The sequence below is a fragment of the Panthera uncia genome (genome assembly GCF_023721935.1).
Source record: "Panthera uncia isolate 11264 chromosome C1 unlocalized genomic scaffold, Puncia_PCG_1.0 HiC_scaffold_3, whole genome shotgun sequence".
Classification (NCBI taxonomy): domain Eukaryota; kingdom Metazoa; phylum Chordata; class Mammalia; order Carnivora; family Felidae; genus Panthera; species Panthera uncia.
In genome coordinates this window covers 18,881,802-18,901,730 of record NW_026057584.1, presented here as the reverse complement: position 1 = coordinate 18,901,730, position 19,929 = coordinate 18,881,802, and the positions used below count along the sequence as shown (strand labels likewise).

General features: G+C 43.8%; 1 protein-coding gene across 2 annotated transcripts in view; it reads left to right on the top strand.

The window, feature by feature from the left end:
- The first annotated feature begins 2,439 nt into the window (after positions 1-2,439).
- TTLL4 (tubulin tyrosine ligase like 4) overlaps positions 2,440-19,929 on the top strand; it is a 36,953-nt gene continuing 19,463 nt past the window's right edge. Inside the window, exon 1 of one of the 2 annotated variants that reach the window (XM_049614871.1) lies at positions 2,440-2,687. The gene's annotated coding sequence lies outside the window, so the exon portion shown is untranslated. The remainder of the gene's footprint in view (positions 2,688-19,929) is intronic. The other variant, XM_049614872.1, reaches the window with a different exon arrangement.

The following is a 19,929-nucleotide window of genomic DNA, read 5'->3' as shown; positions in this document are numbered from 1 at the left end:
CCTTGTCAGGCTCCGTGCTGAGCGGGAGAGATTCTCTCTCCTTCTGCCCCTCTCCCCAACTTGAGCTCTCTCCAAAAAAAAAAAAAGAAAAAAAAATTAAAAAACAAAAACAGAAACGCACAAAGCCACAGTATACTTCACTAAGACTTGTCTGGATTTAGACAAATAAGTATTGTGTTTTAAAATCTAGATTTTTTCCCCCCTAAAAGATAAACTAGGAAGAATTACCTTGGGAAAGAATTATTCTTTTTATTTTTTTAATGTTTATTTATTTTTGAGAGAGAGACACACACAGAGTGCTAGCGGAGAAGGGTCAGAGAAAGAGGGAGACACAGAATCCAGAGCAGGTTCCAGGCTCTGAGTTGTTAGCACAGAGCCCAACACAGAGCTCAAACTCACAAACCGTGAGATCATGACCTAAACTGAAGTCGGACGCTTAACCAACTGAGCCACCCAGGCGCCCAGGAAAGAAGTATTCTTTAGGAAACAATTATTCCTTCCCCCCCCCCCCAAATAATTCATTAAATACTAGCTAGAGATACCATGCTTGTCTGGCATATAAAACACTTGATGTAGAGAAATTAAATATACAGACTTTTTAGGTTATCACATAAAGCAATAGTTAATCATTTTATGAGGAAGCATAATAAGAAAACATATTTCCATCCTTGTGAGCATACAATCTAGGGGATTAAAAATCTATAAACAATCTTACACCATTTTATATCATTGCACAAAGTGCTGAGAGGATTAGAAGTGAGTGCTGTGAGAAGTGTCTGGAATTCACAGAACGTCTGGAAGGTTTGAGCACTTGTGCCTGTGTTTCATTTTGCGTATGTATGAGTGCATGTCTGCTTTAACTCTTTTGGTGGGAGAGGCAAGTTAACGTTTTCAAACATAAAAATAGAATAGCATAATAAGCTCCCAAACTCTGATCTCACAGATTCAGCTATTATAAACATTTTGCCACACTGGTTCTACCCATTTCATTAAAAAAAAATTTTTTTTAACGTTTATTTAGAGAGAGAGTGAGAGAAAGCACAAGCCAGGGAGGGGCAGAGAGAGAGAGAGACACACAGAATCTGAAGCAGGACACTTAACCAACAGAGCCACCCAGGCACCCCAATAATGGTTTCCTAACATCTGTCTTTGTTCTTAATGTCCCCAGCCCATATTCAGATTTCTCCACTGTCTCAAAAATATCTTTTACAGTTGGTTTGTTTGACTCAGGATCCAAACAAGTTCCACTCATTGCATTTGATAATGTCTCTTAAGTCTCCTACAATCTAGAACACCTTTTTTTAATACTCTGAAGTCGTTGAAGAAATGAGGTCATTTGTCTGTACATTGGCCCACCTTCTGGATTTGTCGGATTGCTTTCTTGCAGTGTCATTATTTCTCTTTACTGGAAGTTGGAGACAAAAGCTTGATTAGATTCAGATTCAACTTTTAAAAAAATGTTTATTTTGAGAGAGAGAGATTATGAGCAGGGGAGGGGCAGAGAAAGAGAATCCCAAGTGGGCTCCATGCTGACTTGGGCTTGATCTCATGACACATGAGATCATGACCTGAGCCAAAATTGAGAGTCTGATGCTCAACCGACTGAGCCACACAGGCACCCCAGATTCAACAATTTTTTGACAAAAATTCACTACTTCCTAAATATTGTGTAGTTTAAATTGCATCACATTAGGAAACATAATTATAGCTGTCCCACAATACACGATCTAAGATTGGTTAAAATCTATAGGGGATCCCCCAATCAGTCCTCTAATGGTTTTAGCATCTGTCATACTGTTGCTGAAATCAATGATTTACTACGCATCCTTGCTCTGGTCCAGATTGTTTTCATTAGGTTAGTCTCACCTTTTATTGTTCCCTTTATTTCTGTAGCCTACTGTTTAGAAAAGATCTTTTCACCCTCCAGCTCTCTTTCGATTTTCAAATCCATTAAGTCTAGGGTCATTTGGGACTGAGGACATCTCGGGCACCGTCTGTCTTGCCTAGGGAGATAATGAATTGGAGTCAGTGTTTCCTAAAGTTCATACCTGAAGCTCATAAAGCAGGAGGTTGTAATAGTACTCCGAGTGGAATGGAGTTAGGGGAAAGTGGGTTGGAGGGAAACAAGGGATGTGGCCGCGTGTCCTTTACTGGAGTCAAACTCAAAAGGCTTTTGCTGAGAAATAAGAAAATTCTTCAATAAAGCCTTAATTCCTTGATTTTAGAGGAGCGAATTAAGGCACGGCCCAAGTGAGTCCATAGAGGTGAGGTGGAATCAGGGCCCAGAAAAGGAGAGAATCCTGGAATCCCAGAATATAGTCTTTCAGGGACTCAATCTCGGGACTACAACTCCCAGAATTCTGCTCTCCGGGTCTCACGCGCACTGAAGCGACTGCGCTTGCGCGAGGCTGGTGACGGCCGGCCTTCCCAGGTCCCACAACCCCCGAGATTCCGCGCGCCAGCCCTCCTCCCTCCCTGCCGAGATAGCCCCTTCCAGGCCCTCTGTCCGTCCGCTGGGGGCGCGCGCAGTGCGTGGCAGGCGGCCGCGGCGCCGGCGGCTGGGAGCGCGGGTCGCGTGGTGGTGTGTGGTTGCTAGGGGCGTCCGAGGCCGCCCGCTCGCCCCAGCAGGCCGAGGGAGGAAGCAGCGCGGAGCCGGCGCCGAGCCGGGGCGAAGCTCGGTCCGCTAGGTGAGTGTGGCGGTGAAGCCGGGGGAACGACCCGCCGCCGGCCCGACTCTCTTGCCCCTCCCTCTGCTCCGGTTCTTTCGCGCGGGTCCCCAAGCTCTCCGGCGGCTCCCGCCCCAGCCCTGCTTCCTGCCCGCCAGCTCTCCATCTCCGGGTAGGCGAGGGGGCTGCGGCCTTCCACCGGGCCGGGTCTTCGCGCGTCCTGGGGACCCTTCTCCCCCTCCGCCACGCCCCGTGAACTTAGCCCCGCCTCTGGGCGCCCGAACCCTGCAGCATCCCCTCACCCTGGGCCTCCGTGCCTCTTTCCCGCCGCGCTGCGGTTTAAATTCTCCTCGCCTGTGTGTGAGCCCAAGCTACCTCTCAGGCTTCATAGGTGAAGTGAACACGGATATCCACTTTTTTAGTTCCCCACCTTCAGTAGGTGTAGAGAGATACTATTCCCAAAATGTAGAGTTTCAAATAGGGTTTGAGATCCTGTAAACGTTAACTCTTCATTTGTCCATCCCTTTATTTAATCATTCATTCAACAGTGTTTTACAAATATCGACAAAGATTTAGTGAGCCAGGGACTGTGGAAGGCGCTGGAAGGGGGAATGGTGAACAAGGCAGGCATGTCTTCGCGGAGCTTGTAGTCTAGAGATTTTCATCAAGTAAACTAGCATTTGCCATACTGTGTGGTGTGTGCTCCGATAGAACGTTAGATTTTTAACCCAGCCTTGCTCGGAAAATTATACCATCCCCGTTCCCTGGTCTTCACATTCTCTTTCTGGATGTTGGAAATGTTTGAATCCTTCCTCCTTTATTGAGTAATCCTTGCTCCCCCAGATACTGCAGATCACATCTTCCTCAACTTCATCATCTGTTGGTTTAGCTAATTAACAAATAGCTGGGGGACCCTTTGGGACAGTGTTCCCCCCGTCCTTCATTTCTTGCAGTAAATATTGAGCCACTGTTTGCATAAAACCCACCCCCTTAGTGCCCGGAAGGCAACCAGCTGCTTATTGATTGGTGGAATGGAACCTTGAAAAGTTATCAAGTGTTTTCTGGGAATAAAGAAGTGAGAACACATTCCAGGTACAAAGTAACTTTAGAGAAAATACAGCAAGGCCTAAAAAGAGAACTGGAAGCAGTTTGACACGCCTGAGGTGCATTTGGAGGTAGCTATCCAGTGACAAATAGGAAAAGGAAAATTAATAGGGGTTAGATCACAAAGGGCTTTGGATGTTTTGTTAAAGAGAACAGTATCCTCAAGAGCAGTGGTTTTTCAAGCAGGGTAATTGGGGCCCAAGACTACCAAGGGATACACCTGCGTATATAGCTTTAGAAGGCTCCATTTCCAGATCCTCAGCTTTCAAATGAACTCTTCTGAAACTAACTTTACAAGAAAAGGCAGGTGGAGGGGGGCCTGGGGAGGGATGTTATATCCTTCGCACTTCCCTGTATTATCCCATGTGTAAAAACCTCGGGTTGCCAAACAAAGCATTTGGAAATACTGATTTCAGGAAGGCCTCCTTTGGTGATTAGATTACTTTGAAAACCCAGAAGGCTTCCTCTCCCCCTAATACAGATTTGTGTTAGGGTGAAGTCTGTGATATGCTGAATTCAGAAGAACCCCACAGTTAAATGTGATTAGAATGTTTTTTGGGACCACGGGTTTTTCAAGCTATAGGATCAAACTTGGATGAAAAGCTTTTAAAGAGATTTCTTTTAATTTAGGTGTGTGTTATTCAATAAGATAGCTAAAAATTATTTTATTAAATCATGAAATGCTTATTCCAATTACGGTTAACTTAGTTCTTTTTATAAAATGTTTAGTAGTTTCTACCTCCTTTTTTTTTTTTTAAGTTATTTATTTTGAGAGAGAATCCCAAGCAGTCTTCTTACTGTCAGCGCAGAGCCCGATGCACCCAGCTCTATTCCATGAACTGCGAGGTCATGACCCGAGGCTATGCCAAGAATTGGAAGGCTAACCTACTGAGCCACCCAGGTGCCCCTCTGTCTCCTTTTAACAGAAGAATAAACTTGTTTAAACTTGTGATGAAAAATTTTAGAATTAAACTTTATTTATTTTTTAAATGTTTATTTATGGTTTTTTTTTTTTTAACCTTTTTTTTTTTATTTATTTTTGAGACAGGGAGAGACAGAGCATGAACAGGGGAGGGTCAGAGAGAGGGAGACACAGAATCTGAAACAGGCTCCAGGCTCCGAGCGGTCAGCACAGAGCCCGACGCGGGGCTCGAACTCACGGACCGCGAGATCATGACCCGAGCTGAAGTCGGCCGCTCAACCGACTGAGCCACCCAGGCGCCCCTATTTATGTATTTTTGAGAGAGACAGAGCACGAGCAGGGGAGGGGAAGAAGAGGGAGACAGAATCCAAAGCAGGCTCCGGGCTCTGAACTGTCAGCCCAGAGCCCGATGTGGGGCTTAAACTCACAGCCGTGAGTTCATGACCTCAGCTGAAATGAATGCTTAACCGACTGAGCCACCCAGGTGCCACAAAGAACTTTGTCCTTGGGAGCCCTCAGGGGTGTTCTGGACAGACAGTGGTATTCTAGACCAGAGTGCTCAGACTTACTACTCTTAGGACTTCTTTATACACTTCAAAAGCTCTTTGGGATCTTCAATATATTTTTTAATTGGGATACATAATCTTGATAGTTACCGTATTAGAAATTGAAATATATATTAATTCATTTAGAAATAAAAAAGCCATTACAAGTTAATGTAGAATTTTTAAAATGAAAAATGATATTGTTTCAAAAAGATTAGAAGAGTGACATTTTTTCAAATCTCTTTAATGTCTGGCTTAATAGAAGACAGCTGGATTTTCATATCTCTTTCTGTGTTCAGTCAGATTTGTTGTTTTGGTTGAATTATTAAGAAAATCCAGCCTCACACGGACATTTAGTTGGAAAAGGAAGAGTATTTTTAATAGCCTTTTCAGATAATTGTGGATATTCTTCTTTGGTGTTACACACAAGTTAACAAGGGATGGTTTTATGAAAGTTATTACAGTGTGGTATCTGAAATGATACCAGTGAACTTTTCATACTTTGTTACATTAAAATCCATTGGTCTCTCATTTTGACTGCGTCTTTTACCCAGAGAGGATTCTGTAGCATTGTGTGATAGGTATCTGGAAAATACTGGTTTCACTGAGTTACGTGGCTCTTCCAAACGTTGACACATTTTATTAACAGTGTCAGAAAAATCATATCACCACACTCTCATCAGAAAAAGGGTTAAGTGTTGGGAAGCTGTCAAGCTCATGGCGGCAGATACAGTTTTGCCAAAATTCTAATTTTCTCTCGGAAGCTCAAATTTTATCATTGGCAACAAATACTGTCAGTTGTTTTTTTCTTGAGTTGCCAGTCTCACTTTGTTTTATTTTCTAGAAAATGTTTGCCAAATGCCAAAGTCTGAATAACCCATCGCTTTCGTGTCATTTATTCTTCCAAGTGAGCATGATGTTCCACAGAAAAATTTTGCAATTCATACGCACAGTGCTTTCCTTAGAGGTAGCCATCACCTTCTGTATGCCACATAGGTGTTTTATATGTGCTTCTTGTTTTGTCACACAGAATATTAAAAAGATGCCCTCCAGAATTGAGCTTTAATAGAATTTTGACTCTGCCATCAAGGACATTCTTGGGTAAAGCTGGCATTCTTTCACTGTGTGGTGAGGAAGCGTGTGGTGGCGAAGGATCTAACTTAGCGTGCCATTGTCTCCCTTCTTGCTTCGGCACCAAATGTTGACCCACCATTGCTTTTGTACCGTCAGTGGGAAGGCCAGCACAGTTAAAAAGGCGAATCCCATCTTAGTTTTGTTAGGAAAATAGTTTCGGCAGCAGAACCTGTGGACTATCCCCAGAGGACCACCGTCCACCCTCAGGAGGAGGAAAGAGGTTGCTTTCTGGTGATAAAAGCGAAGGCTTTAGGAGAGCTAGTCACCCAATTATGTTAAGCCTCCAGCAGTTTTCACTCTTCAGTAATTTGTAGATTTACCTCCCTCAGCTCTAGGTGCTCTAAGCTAGATTTTTCTCTCAGGTTGGCCAACTCCTGTTGCATTACTGAACTATGTTCTGTAAAAGCTGGCTTTCTTAACTTGTGGTATTGGCCCTCCCTTCTCATAGGGCTACGGTATTGACCTTCCTTTCTCAGGAGGCCTTCAGGAAGTTCATTGCTCCTCCACATTTTTTGAGGGAGACATAGCTTGGGATTTATCTCATAAGAGAAATTGAGTCTGATTCCTATATTCCTCCCCATTCAGCTTGGTTCCAGATAAGACAGTTCTATCTTCTAACATATCTACTGAGCGATTAAAGCAGTCTCATTAGAGAGCTTTCGAATTGTAGACTCTGAGCCATTTCTGATGTCCTGAGTTCCCCCTGGTGACGGTGAGAGACAACCTAGGTGGAGGAGGAAAAGGGAAGTGCAGGTCCCAAGGGCCACACCCACTTCTGTAATATAGGAGAGTGATTTGATCAGTGGGTAATGAATAATTGCTTTCTGTAGAAATTGATACCTTGTCCAAGTTGGTCTGGACCTGGCCCCTGGAGACTTGATGGTTTGAAACAACAGCCATAGATTTTCTAGCGTAGGTTGCTCATCACTCACTCTCAACTAAGGAGGAAACTTGAGGCAAAATTACATCTCAAAGCGTGGAAGGCAGAATGAAACGGGCAGTTTGTGGATGCCGGATAAAGATGACAAAGCAGATTGGTGTGCTTCCTGAGACTGCTTGCTCTAGAAGAGCAGAGGCTGCAGCCCCGGACGGCAGTTGGGGATCTACTGCAAGAGCCCTGCGTTTGGTGAGGTGGGTGGGTGGGTGGAGGGGGTAGATATTGGGCTAAGCTAGCTCTGTAAACAGAAAGAAAGGGATGTTTGAAGTCATTTTGTTTAAGAATGTTTTGCAGTTCTTTATCCTTTTTATTTTTTAAATTAATTAATGTTTTTATTTATTTTTGAGAGAGAGAGACAGAGTGTGATCAGGGGAGGGGCGGAGAGAGAGGGAGACGCAGAATCCGAAGCAGGCTCCAGGCTCTGAGCTGTCAGCACAGGGCCTGACGTGGGGCTGGAACTCACTAGCTATGAGATCATGATCTGAGCCGAAGTCGGTTGCTTAACCGGCTGAGCCATGCAGGCGCCCCCTATCCTCCTGTCTTATCCGTTTAGTCAAGTTTTTTTGTTTTATTTTTAACAGCTTTTTTTTTTTTTTTAATGTTTGTTTATTTATTTTGAGAGAGTGCAGGGGAAGGGCAGAGAGGGAGGGAGAGAAAGAATCCCAGACAGGCTGGGGACATCAACTGTGAGATCATGAACTGAGCCAAAATCAAGAGCTGGATGCTTAACCTACTGAGCCACTGAGGCTCACCTATTTTTTTTTAATTTTTTTAATGTTTATTTATTTCTGAGACAGAGACAGAGCATGAGTGGGGGAGGGGCAGAGAGAGAGGGAGACACAGAATCCGAAGCAGGCTCCAGGCTCTGAGCTGTCCAGCCCCGACGCGGGGCTCGAACATACGGACTGCGAGATCATGACCTGAGCAGAAGCTGGCTGCTCAACTGACTGAGCCACCCAGGCGCCCCTGAGGCTCACCTATTTTTAACAGCTTTGTGGATGTATGAGTGACATTGAATGTACCCATCACCCCCAAGTCCATGGTTTTCGAAACCTTGTTCTAGGGAGCCTGGTGCCGGTGAGGTTGTTTGGGGAGGAGACGTGGGAGGCATTGCTGAGGAGGAGGTCAAACTAGGGCAGTGATCTGCCCCCTTCTGCCAGATTAGCTTTGCATTTGTCTGTTATAGGTACACCGGGATTCCCTATGAAGACCATCATGGAGCTTGTGAGGTATATCCAGGTGAAAAGAGAATAGTGTTGAGAGTAGCCTTTGCAAAGTATCACGTTAGAGGAATAAATACGCAAGAGATATTTATGGAGAGAGTGGGGCTTGAGTTGTGCCTGGAAAAGGTAAATAAAATATAAGGATTCAGAAGGAAGAGGCTTAGTGGAGTAAAGGCCTGCAGACAAGTTTGGAAGGTTTATTCCAGGAGTTTAGTGTTAAGACCAGCACAGTTCATACGGCAGTTCAAGGTAGAAGGAAATGGAAATAAGCCTTTCAAACCCAAGCTGAGAAATCTGGATTTTATTTATTGACTCATGTGAGAATCATCTGGAATGTTAAAAATGCAGATTCCTGGGTGGCTCAGTTGGTTAAGCCTCTGACTTGTGCTCTCAGCTCAAGGATTTGATCTCGGGGTCGTGAGTTCAAGCCCTGTGTTGGGCTGGATGTGAAGCCTACTTTTAAAAAAAAAAAAAAACACAGATTCCTGGTCCTACCGAATCCTCTCTGAAGATGGGATTCGGGAATCTGCACCCCATGTTATTCTGATGCGGATGGTTGTTGGGCTACTGTGGTATTTAGTGAGGACTCCTAGAAAATGTTTGAATCAGGAGTAACCCATTGAAGTAAAATCAAGCAAAGTGAATCTGGAGGCTGCCTGGAGGATGGAATTCAGAAGGGCAGGCCCTGGGAACACAGACTTCAGTCTGGATGTTATTGCAATGGTCCAGAACTGGGGTAGGGGTGGGGAAATGAAGCCTGCTAAGGAAGAGAATCTCTTAAATTTTATCACTGGTTTGGCCATGAAGAATAAGGGAAAGGATGAAGTCCGAGGTGACTGACATATTCTTAGGTGACTGAGAGAAAGAAAGTTCCACTGAAAGAAATTGAAGGACAAGTGAGCAGGGCTGGCTTAACAAGCTGGATTGAAGTGATTGGAGACACATGATGAAAAGGTAGAACAGACAGTTGGTGACGAGGACATGAAGGTTGAGAGAGGTCAGGTCTGAAGAGTGGCTCTTCTGTAACTAATAGTTGAAATTGCAAGAGCAGATTGGTTGGATGTGAGGGAGGGGATAAAAGAGGAACTTGGAGGACTTTGGAGGGGGCTTCATGGGGAGAAAAGGCACTGGGGAGGAGTTGGGTGTGGCTGTGGCCTGGTTCCTGCACTGAGTAAAGAAGTAGCAACAAGGAGATGGTGGTAGGAGCACCTGTGTGACCTGAAGAGAGTACACTCGTGGCTGTGCTGGTTTTAGCTGTTGTAGATACATTTGAATATTCAGCAAATATTAAATGAGCCCCGATTACATTTCCAGGGCTCGTCATAACACTATGTAAACAAGGTCCCAGTTCTCAAAGAGCTTTCATTCTGGAAGGGAAAATAGACAACAAAGGAATGCATAAATAATTGAAGTTTTTGTTTTAAAAATAAGGAATATGGTTTTTGACTACGTGATTCATTTTTATAGCCAGAAATTAAAATGATGGAAAAGATAGGTAAGTCTCACACCCCATTGGTAAACTTTAAAAAAAAGAAATCAGTTCCTATTTATTTTTCCACTATTTCTTTAGGCAGTTACAAGGAAATATTAACATCCAATTATTTCAGTTAGTGGAGGAGTGAGACTAAAACGAGGTATTGTGATAGGGAAGGATCGGGGGTACTGCATCAGCGTAGACAGGCTTTTTGAGGTGGTGATATTTGCTGAACTCTAAAGATCTGAGTGTTTCAGAGAGAACAGTGGAGCCTCTGGGAGCACAGGTGGGAACACACCTAGTGAGGAGGAAGAATGGCTCTCATAGGGTCAGAGATACAGGAGTCAGATCATGTAGGCCTTGGAACCACCAGATGGCTTTAAGCTACATTTTATTTTTTTATTTTTATTTAAAAAAACTTTTTTTTAACGTTTATTTATTTTTGAGACAGAGAGAGACAGAGCATGAACAGGGGAGGGGCAGAGAGAGAGGGAGACACAGAATCTGAAACAGGCTCCAGGCTCTGAGCGGTCAGCACAGAGCCTGACGCGGGACTCGAACTCACGGACCGTGAGATCAAGACCTGAGCCAAGGTCGGACACTTAACCGACCGAGCCACACAGGCGCCCCTAAGCTACATTTTAAAAAGGGCACCATGACCACAGTCTGGAGAATTGATTATAAAGAAGGCATAAGAGTTAGAAGCAGGAAAACCAGCAGGTGAGAAGTGATAGTGGTGTGGAGTAAGGTAATGGTAGAATTGGAGAATAGATGGCTCCAAGGGCATACATTTGAAGCTGGAAAGACTTGATGGTGGATTGAGTGAGTGGGAGTGAAGATCTGAGGTCAGGGTGAAATCATTGCCACAGGGCACGTTGGGAGTGTGGGTGTTGCATGAATACCAAAGGGACTTAGCCCCTTCTGCCTGGATGTTTTTTTTACTGAAGTCTTTTTGTGCATTTGAAGCTTATTTACTGCCTCTGATTCTACAAGGTCTCTAAAGGTGAGTCGGTTAAGTGAGGAATAGGATTGAAATGATTGGTGGCATTCTGGTTTGTTTTTGTTTTTGTTTTTGTTTTTTGAATGTTTATTTTTGAGAGAGAGAGAGAGAGAGACAGAGAGAGAGAGAGAGGGGGGGGGGGGCATCATGAGCAGGGGCGGGGCAGAGAGAGAGGGAGACAAAGAATCCAAAGCAGGCTCCAGGCTCTGAGCTGTCAGCATAGAGCCCGACACCGCCTGGTGCTGGAACTCACAACTGCAAGATCCTGACCTGAGCCGATGTTGGATGCTTAGCAGACTGAGCCACCCAGGCACCCCTGATTGATACATTCTTATCTCAGCCCCGCTCCCATTGTCCTTAGCACGACTTTACTGAAATCTGACATTCCCATCTAGTTTCAAGAAGATTAACAGAAAACATGTTCCCTTCTTGAGTAACAGTGGTTATAGGAAAAAACAAGAACAAAAAACCTTAAGCTTCCCATTGTCCCCGTGGTCCTTCGACCCTAGCCAGCCCTTATCTCAGCCTCTAGGTTCTTGTTTCTCAACTGGTGCTGACAGCAGCTGCTTTTCAGTTGAAGTCGGGACCAGGTCTTGTGTTTTGTTGGACAATGAGGTTTTGCTTAGAATCAGGTTTAAACAGCGTTTCTCCCCTAAAAATCAGAGACCTCCCCCTACATGGTGTGTTGATGGGCCCCAGAGAAAGTGCTGTTGAACTTTATCTGCCAGGCTCCCGTGTTTGCCTTCTTCCTCTTACTCCCCTTTAAGCCAGGGTTGGCAAATTCCCTGGCAGGTTAGAGCAGAGTATGCTGGGTGACTAGTTCATATTAAGGTGGCTACCAGTGGCTACACTGAAAAGACTTATATACTGGGGAGGCCCTTCTTTAAGGCATGTGACCTCAGTTCTTGCACCTTAGTGATGGATCCCCAGTCAAGCCTGCTTCAGGTAATGGAGCAATGAGTGAGTCTTACTTCATTGGCTGGAATCATTCACTGGTAAAATTCATTCCTGCCAGTCTAATTTCAAACAAAAATTGAAGTTGATTGTGCACTGCCTACCTTCTGGTCTGAGGACAACCAAGCTTCCCTTTAAGTAGTAATAACCTTTTTTTTTTTTAAGTTTATTTATTTTGAGAGACAGAGAGAGAGAGAGAGAGAGAGAATGTGTTTGTGTATGTGTGTGTGTGTGTGTGTGTGTGTGCGCGCGCGTGTGTGCAAGCAGGGGCAGAGAGAAGGGGAGAGAGAGAATCCTAAGCAAGCTCCGTGCTCTCAGCTTGGAGTCTGATGTGTAATGTGGGGTTTGAACTCGCCGTGAGATCATGACCTGAGTTGAAATCAAGAGTCAGACACTAGGGGCGCCTGGGTGGCTCAGTCGGTTGAGCGTCCGACTTCAGCTCAGGTCATGATCTCACAGTTCGTGGCTCCAAGCCCCGCGTCGGGCTCTGTGCTGACAGCTCAGAGCCTGGAGCCTGTTTCAGATTCTGTGTCTCCCTCTCTCTCTCCGCCCCTCCCCCACTCGTGCTCTGTCTCTGTCTCAAAAATAAACATTAAAAGAATTTAAAAAAAAAGAGCCAGACACTCAACCAGTTGAGCTACCCAGGTGCCCCCAGATGTTTTGCCTATTTTTAAAATTGCCTATTTAAAAAATTTTAAATTGGGTTCGTTTTCATCCTTTTTTTTATTATTTATTTTGAGAGAGAGGAAGGAAGAGTGCATATGCACACACGCATGAGCAAGCAAAGGAGGGGCGGAGGGACAGGGAGAATCCCAAACGGGTTCCATCCTGTCAGCTCAGAGCCCCACTCAGGACTTTATCCTATAAACTGTGAGATCATGATCTGAGCTGAAATCAAGAGTCGGAAGCTTAACCAACTGAGCCACCCAGGTGCCCTTCATCTTGTGAGAATTCTTAGTATATTCTGAATACAAGTCCTTTATAATTGCAGCTATTTCCTCCCTGTTCATAGATTTTTATTTTTCATTCTCTCAGTAGTGTTTTTCTAAGTTCTTTTTTTATATATGTGTGTGTAGCTTTTTTTTTTTTTTTTTAACTTTATGTGTTTATTTTGAGAGAGAGTGTGGGTGACTGAGAAAGGGAGAGAGAGAATCCCAGGCAGGCTCTGTGCTGTCAGCACACAGCCCAACATGGGGCTCGATCTCACAAATTGTGAGATCATGACCTGAGTCAAAACCAAGAGTTGGACACTTAACTGAGCCACCCAGGTGCCCCTTTCTAAGTTCTTAATTATGATATAATCCAGCTAACAGCTGGACTGTTAACCATACTTTCCTTTAAAATTTTTCAGTCACGATTTTTGTATCATATCTAATAAATCTTTGCCTTGCCCAAGGTCATAAACATTTTCTCCTGTTTTTTTTTTACCGGAAGTGTTATAGTTTTGGTTCTTACATTTAGCTCTATGATCCATTTTGAGTCAATTATGGTCTAAAGTAAGAGTCTGAGTTCATGTTTTGTACATGGATACCCACTGTTCCAAAGTCATTTGTTAAAGATTATCCTTTTCCTCATTAAGTTGCATAGGCAACCTTATTGAAAATTAATTGACTGTAAATGTAAGGGTTTATGTCTGGACTCTGTTTGGTTCCATTCATCTGTATGTTTATTATGCCAATACTTACATTGCCTTGATTACTGTAATTTTATACTAAGTTTCTAAATCAGGTAGTGTAAGTTCAACTTTTTTTTTTTTCCCTCTTTTAATTGTTTTTGGCTGTTCTGGGTCTTTTTCATTTCTGTATAAATTTTAGGATCAGCTTGTCAGTTTCTCCAGGAAAGCCTGCTGGGATTTTGATAGGAATTGCGTTTACTCCATAGATCAGTTTGGGAAGAATCGCCATCTTAACAATGCTGAGTCTTCCAGTTTATGAACATGTTATATGTCTCCATTTATTTAATTTTAAATATCTCTTGGCAGTGTTTTGTAGTTTTCAATGTACTTCTTTTGTTAAGTTTATTTAAAAAAAAATTTTTTTTTAATGTTTATTTTTGAGAGGCAGAGAGACACCATGAGCAGGGGAGGGGCAGAGAAAGAGGGAGACAAAGAATCCGAAACAGGCTCAGGCTCTGAGCTGTCAGCACAGAGTCCGACGTGGGCCAGAACTCATGAACTGTGAGCTTAAGACCTGAGCTGAAGTCGGACATTTAACTGACTGAGCCACCCAGGTGTCCTAAGTTTATTATTATTTTTTTTAATATTCATTTATGTTGAGAGAGCACACACATGTGCATGCACAAGTTGGGGAGGGGCAGAGAGAGAGGGAGAGTGAATACCAAGCATGCTGCACGTTCAGCACAAAGCACAATGTGGGGCTGGATCTCATGACTGAGATCGTGACCTGAACCGAAACCAAGAGCTGGATGCTTAACTGAGTGAGCCACCCAGGCACCTGTTAAGTTTATTCTTAAGGATTTTATTTTTTCTAATGCTATTGTGAATGGATGTGTTTCTTTTATTTCATTTTTTCTTGTTAGTATATAGAAGTAAATCAATTGTTATATTTGATCTTGTATCCTATTATCTTACTAAATTTGCTTATTTAGAAGTTTTTTTTGTAGATTTCTTAGCATTTTCAATGTACAAGATTATGTCTCCTGCAAATAAGTATAGTTTTATTTCTTCCTTTGCAATCTACATACGCTTAATTTTTTTTTCTTGCCTTATTGCACTGGTTAGAATTTCCAATGCAGTGTTGACTAGAAATGAGGAAAGTAGACATCCTTGTCTTATTCTCAATCTTAGAGGAAAGCATCTAGTGTTTTACTATTAAGTGTGATATGAGCTGTTTCTGTGATCTTACGATGCCTCTATCAAATTTTGAATGTTTCCTTAGTTTTTGCAGCATAAGAGATAGTCTGGGCTCATCTGATGCTTTTCCTGTCCCAACTATTTTCCAAGGAGCTCTAGTTCCTTTGTTCTTTTTATTGACAAATGGTATGTAGTGATCAGGGTCTGGGCACTAAGTGAGTAACAATCACTTTTTAACTTTTCACCCAGTGTTTTCAGAAATCCCAACCATCTAGTTATATAAAAACTGTAAGGGTATATCCCAAAGCATTTTTTTTTTTAAGCTTATTTATTTATTTTGAGAGAGAGAGGAGAGAGAGAATCCTAAGCAGGCTCCACACTGAGTGTGGAGCCCGACACGGGTCAAACTCACGAACTATGAGATCATGACCAGAGACAAAATCGAGAGTCAGAAGCTTAACTGGCTGAGCCACCCAGACACCGCCCTCCCCCCCACAAAAGCACTTTTCAATTGTTTTTTAGTGCCAAGTCACACCTGCAGGTGAAGAACCTAGTTACCAGTAATATAAATTGCACAGAAGTTTCCCAAATGACCAGACTACTATGTCTTTTTATACAAACATTATTTATACTAGCTGAAATTTTGCAGCGGAATACTTGCTGTGCTGCCTTCTCCATGTGTGTTTCCCCCTTCCGACCCCTCCCCCACTCCTTCATTGATACTTGAGAAAAGAGCTGAGGGAAGAAGGTTTGACCATACGGTGCCAGTAATGAGCATGATAACTGCCACCCACCCCTTGAATGTTTAGTGTGGACTGTGCTTTATGTGAATTTTCCAATTTGATCTCACTGCTACCCAGTGGGGGTTATGATACTTCTTCTCTTGTCTTTTCTCAAACATTCCAGCTGTGTGGTTTCAGCATTGAATGAATTCACTATTCATCAGAGCTCTGTTTGATGTGAGTTATGAAGGGATGGTAACTGCTGACCCAGCATGTCTGTGAGGGATCATAGTGCCCTGGAGACTCTTGGAATACTTCCCACAAGTAACATGTGGTTGGTTGTTGTTGTTTTGAAGGATTAGACAATACAGATGCCCATGAAGTAAACTGGAAAAATGTCCCCCTCCCTTCCCCTCCCTTGCCCCATCCTTCATTCCACTCTTCTCCCCAAGATACTTACCATGATAGTTTAGTGTATATTCTTCCAGCCCTTTGTTTTTGCTTAAACACATTCAAATGTCCTGAGAGCTGTTTCAAAGGGGCTTTTATTCCCAAGAACACGCTCCTCAGCTGATCTGCCCTAAACTAACCTTTCTTTTCAGCTGGGCGTGTTCCTGTTTGGATCTTGACTGAGGAACTTAATCAGAAACAGGCTTGTTTGCTTCTAAACTTGAACGCTTCTGGCAATAGCATAGTGTTTGTATCCCCTGTTCACCCCTTGAGTTCTCCTATTCCCCAGGGATAATCTGTAGGAGCAAGAAAGGTGTAAGATTAGTAGCTCTGTGAAATGTGTTAGATTGTTCAAAATCTAACAGATGAGGTCAGTTTATTGGTTCCTAAAGTAAGTTCCTCACAAGCTCTTGGTTGGAGGGTCAACTAATGGTGGACCCTTGAGAGAGAGTAAGTATGAGTGCCTTTACTTGTCTTTAAGTAGTGGATATATATGTGGCTAAAAAAATGTATGTAAATTGAATGAAAATAATGGGACTTGTGAATCCTTTTAATTTATATAATCACCAATTACTCTAAGTTTAGACTTGCTTGGGTTGGGTGTTCTTGTGTTTTGTTGTTGTTGTAGAAACAGACTCTTTTTCTTTTAATGTTTGTTTATTCTGAGAGAGAGCACACACACGAGAGCACACGAGGGACAGAGAGAGAGGGAGAGAGAACCCCAAGCAGGCTCTGATGCTGTGGGTGGGGGGTGGGGGGGGTGGTTTCATCTCAGGAACTGTGAGATCATGACCTGAGCCTAAAGCAAGAGTCGGATGCTTAGCCGACTGGGCCACCCAGGCGCCACCAGTTGGGCGTTTTTGAAACAAGGCTTTCATCAGTAGCCTTTGTGAGGCTTCCTACGTATATAAATACCTTTCCTTCTTATTCTTGCCTTCGACGTCTCATCCTATAACGTTTCCTGGGAGATGGGCAGCCTGTTTCTGAGATTCTAAAGACACACATAGACACACCAGTGTGTATCATCACAGTGTGCTTAGGAATCTGAGGGAGTTGGGGCGGGGTGGGTGGTGTACATTGTGTCAGGAGCCCAGGGTATACTACAAGGGACAGGTTTTATGACCTCGTGGGAAAATGGCCTTCTGAGTATATGCTTTCTCTGGGGTCTGGGTACCAGACATTATTTGTCCATCTAGGCTTTGACTTTATGGCAGAAACCACTATTGCAATGTGTTAGATTTTGAAACTATTTCCTCACTTCCTCTACTTTTTTTTTTTTTAATGTTTTTATTTATTTTTGAGAGAGAGGGAGAGAGAGAACAAGCAGGGGAGGGGCAGAGAGAGAGAGGGAGACACAGAATCCGAAGCAGGCTCCAGGCTCTGAGCTGTCAGCACAGAGCCTGACGCGGGGCTTGAACTCATGAGCCACAAGATCCATGACCTGAGCCGAAGTCGGACGCTCAACCGACTGAGCCACCCAGGAGCCCCTCACTTCCTGTACTTATATTTAAGCCTTCAAAGGCGTTTTTCTATTTTTTGTTTGTTTTATGTTTATTTATTTTGAGAGACAGAGTGGAGAAGGGGCAGAGAGAGAGGGAGACACAGAATCTGAACCAGGCTCCAGGAGCCGTCAGCACAGAGCCTAATGCGGGACTTAAACTCACAAACTGCGATATCATGACCTGAGCTAAAGTTGGCCATTTAACTGACTGAGCTACCCTGAAGCCCCTGGAAGGTTTTTTAAAGTTTGTCACTTCTCATTCCTATAGTCAGATGAAGTCATTCTTTGGTACTAGAGTGGCAGTGCTACTGAGGGTAGCATATGGAAAAGGTGACCCATGGCCAGGAGTCAAAGGTCCCTGGGACCCAGGTTGCCTGAATTTTCTAGCTAGGTCTCTATTCCCCATCACATGGGGTTTTGATTTCATTAATGATCTCTAAAGAGAAAGAAGGTTGCTTTTAGCAACCATTATTTCCTGGTCTAAACCAGACACTACTTCTGAACCAAAAACTATGATACCAGGTCAGAACATTTGTACGTGGTACTGTTATGAGTGATACTGTTTACTTCATGTTCTTGAAGCTACTCTGTGTAGGTTATCTGACATGCCAGATCGGTTTTGCTTGGCAGTTCCTGACACCGTCATCTTCGCCAACCCTGGTTATCTCTTACTAGCTCTGGAGCTGTTTCCCAGAAAGGGATGTGCGGAACCATCTTCTCATCTGTTTGACCCCTGTGTCCGGATAATGTGTCCTTACAAAGACAGGTGGCTCATTTCTAAGTTGCCATCCTACACATCATGGGGACTACGAGAGGAAACAAGGAGTGGGAAACAGCCATTGCAAAGACATAGGAGATCTGGAATCCTGTTAGAGGAGAACCCACTTTACTCTGGCGCTTGCCCAGCTGGCCTGCTTCACACTGTGCCTGGGAGCAGGCCACCCGCAGCCTCTGAAGAGGGCAGAAGTATATTCTTTGCTCCTTCTTCCTCATTCGGATTAGAAGTCAAGTCAGCCAGATGCCAGGCCACTTGGTTCAGTATTCCTGGCACTGAGGATTCGTGTGACACGATGCAGAGAGGCAGACATTTCGTGGTGTGTGCAGAAGGGAGGAAGAAGGGCTCTCTTCACCCAGCCCTGAGGCAGCAGGCAGTGGGCATCCATGGCTACAGGGGGAAAGTGGGATTGGCCGCGGTTCTGAGACGAGCACATGCTTTTACAAGCTTCGTCCACGAACGGACTCAATATAAACGGTGGGAGAGTGTTTCCAACCTGGGTTTTCTCTTGAACCTGAAGCTTAAGGATAATTAAGGGGACAGGGAATGAGTGTGTGTTTCATTCCTGTTTAAGAGCCATTTAGAGTCAGACAAACTCTAGTTTTAATCTAGGCACCACTCATTATCGGTTGTTTAATTATAGAAGAGTTACTTAGCTTTTCTGATTTTCAGATTCATCACCAGTAAATTGAATGTAAGGTTTTTGTGAGGATTAAGTAAGATAATAGAGGTAAAATGCCTAGCACACTACCTGGCATTTGTTAGATGTCCAAATTAGTCTTCATCACTGCTAGCGTGTTCCCCTTCATTTACTGAACTTTTTCAGCGTATTCATTCATTCAGCAGAATATTGAGCACTTAACTATGTTCCAGACACAACTGAGGACATGGGCTAAAGGAAAACATGCTTGTCGCTTCTGGTCAGATGAGTGGTCCAGTAGACCGTCATTAAAGTTCAGCATAATAGAAATAGTGACGGTGGCATGCACACAGATGAGGCATCCTTTGCAAAGTGGAGAGTCCAGGAAGGCTCCCAGGAGAAGGGGATATTCGAGCTGATTACTTTTCAGTCTGGTGAAAAGAAGGAAAAGGCTCCAGGGAGTGGCACTTGCAAAGCCGTGAAGGTCTGAGATAGTGCAGTGCCCATGAGGAGCCACAAGTGGGGCATTTTTCAGGCATACCAGTGACATTTCATTTCCTTAGCCCTTTTCTCCAGTCACTTTGGTGTGTCTGTCGGGTCGCATTGGTAGGGCAAGACGTGAGGACTACGTGAGTTGGGACTGTGAATCTGTTGAGTGTACACAACGCACACGTGTGTGGTCTTGTAAAGTCCACAGCAGGCTTTGATATTCCCTCGTGTCTGCTTCTGTACCATAAGTGCATACTGTGTGATTGTCCCCGGCAGTATTTCCATAGTTTGGACTTGGTGGAGGTCCATTTTCTGTCTCCTTAATATGAGGCTACTGGCATCAAAATCTAGTTTTAGAACTTAGGCTGTTTTTAGCCCACTGCCATTTTGAATGTTGGCAGTAATGAGTTGTGGTTTTTGTACTCTCTCTCCTTGAGAAAGAATTCACATAGGTCAGCCTTTGCAGGAAAAGAGGGCGATGTCATGTGGCTTCTGCAGGCTTTCTGTTGTTAGACAACACCAACAGTTCCTATAGATGTAGATAGGAATAGTGGGTCTTCCTTGGCCATTAGTCTCTTATC